Below are 2198 nucleotides of genomic sequence, written 5' to 3' on the forward strand. Positions count from 1 at the left end.
GACAAACAGAACCCTGCAAACCCTGCTTCTATGTTTCCAGTTATTGCAGTGATTCATTTTTCTTTTCAGATTATATTGATGCCTTTTGCTTTTTATGTCTCAGGCATATGCTGATACCCTACCCTCTCACTGAAACTTTCCTTGCAAAAAATAAAAATGGATGAAATGATCATGTCCAAGAGCAAATTTCTGTACACTGCAACCTTTTAATCAAGAGGAAGGAAGCGTATTTCATCATTTGCTTTCTAGGACTAAACTGGGTCATTGCAACAAATCATAGTTCATTGTAGCTATTTCTTTTTTTTTTTTTTTTTTTGACAGGCACAAGGACCCTGCCGGGGGCAGGGGCACTTATTGTAGACACAGGCCAGGATCAGTGGTTGGATTTCGCCACTCGCTCCAGTTTGGCCTTCTTCTTGATGGCATATGAGTGTGAAGAGCACTTGGCAGCATTGATGAATTCATCATCCAGACACTTGGTGATGGTCTTAATGTTGTGGAAGGCAGCCTCTCAGGCATCAGTGCAGAGGAGCCAGATGGCCTGGTTGACCCGCCACAGGTGGGGCACGTCCACTGCCTGGAGCCTCACGGGCCCTGCCCGCCCGATCCTGGCGGAATCCTCACGAGGACCCCTGTTGATGATGGCGTTCATGAGAAACTGCAGTGGGTTCTCTCCCGTGAGCGGGTGGATGATTTCGAAGGCGTGCTTGACGATGCGCACGGTCACAAGCTTCTTGCCAATGGAGTTGTTGAGGCGCTCCACGATGGGGCACTAGGCCTAGCGAAAGTGCTTGGACGAATAGCGTCCCGCACTGTGGGGCAGGTACTTCTTCTTGACGGCGATGCAATCCTGCAGAGAGATGTCATTGATCTGCACGTCGTCCGTGCTCCAGGCAAAAGAGCTTGATATCCGGGGTTTCGGCCACGACCGGTGCCGCTGTCTCCCACTCAGTCATGTCAGTGGTCTCTCGGCCTTCGGGGCACGGTGAAAGGGTATCCAGACGCAGGCAGAGTCGTGGCTGCGTTCCCTCCACACGCCTTGCTCAGGCTCCGGAACAGGAAAGAGCGTGAGCTCAGGGCCAACCATATTCAGCAAGAAGAAACCGAAGTGAAAACGCCAAGACTTGAATTGTGCCTAGATTCCTGAGGAGCAGGGCTGATCTCCTGGATCTTCTTTGGACTAGTCTATCCACTTGGACTTGGGTCTTAAAATCTTGATTTTCTCCTTTCTAGTTTGGCGTTCTAGTTCATCCACCTTTTCCTACCCTTAGAATAGAAACCACGGGCCTTCTGATCTTCTCTTTGACCTTCAGGTTCAGCTATTCCATGACCCTTGCTTATCCTCCCTACATATACTCAGTCATCTCTTTAAAGTGAATAGATTATCTTATTACAGAGTGAGAGACCTCTGACACTTCTGCTGCTACCTTGATCTCTGGACCTTTGACTCATTTCAGAGCATGGGACATGGGAAGGGTCTTAATCTCTAGCTTGCCAGTCTGTCTCAGATCTGGACTTCTGCCCACTTGTTGCTCTGGTTCCCTAACTTGCTCGTTTGATTCAGTTATTGCTCATCTCTCAGGGCAAGATTCTTCTAATCATTCAGCGTCCTTGTGCTCACCCTAACCCCTTGTTTAGGCCTTTCCTATAACTTACCTCCTTGTGCACACCTACTTTGTCTCCACTCAAGGTTGTTATAAGAACTATTATATGAGTTTCTGGAATTCTCTTTCACTGTCAGCCACAACTGTCCCTTCTTAAATCGAATGGAAATTGTTCTCTCAAAAGAACTTCAAATTAGATTTACATGCCCTTAATGATCATTTATTACCTCATGGCCACAGTGATATAGTGTTGGTTGTCACTGCCCTTGTCCCAGGTTGGCTTTAGGACAAAAAAAAAATGTTTCTATTAACATTTGAGCTTTTAGCTTTCTCCAAACTTAAAATGAGCAGAAGGGCTATATCTTAAAAAGAGAAATAGCTTACTAGCAATATATATTTTATGATTCCCTCACCACAAGATTTATTCTGAAATGAATAGACAGGCAGATAATGGCCAGTAATAAAAAGGTTATTCATGACTGTCTGGTGCTGAGGAGAATTCAAATATATGATGGCAGAAAGAAAAGAAGGTGAATAATGAAGGTAAACAGGTCAGAGGCAATTTCCTGGGGTGCGGTCAAACAGAGTCTCGTG

General features: G+C 45.9%; 1 pseudogene; it reads right to left on the reverse strand.

Annotated features, from left to right (window-relative positions):
- Positions 1-373: 373 nt before the first annotated feature.
- On the reverse strand, positions 374-956 carry LOC122747894 (annotated as a pseudogene).
- Positions 957-2198: the final 1242 nt, after the last annotated feature.

The sequence above is a fragment of the Dromiciops gliroides genome, chromosome 3 (assembly GCF_019393635.1).
Source record: "Dromiciops gliroides isolate mDroGli1 chromosome 3, mDroGli1.pri, whole genome shotgun sequence".
NCBI classification, from domain to species: Eukaryota; Metazoa; Chordata; class Mammalia; order Microbiotheria; family Microbiotheriidae; genus Dromiciops; species Dromiciops gliroides.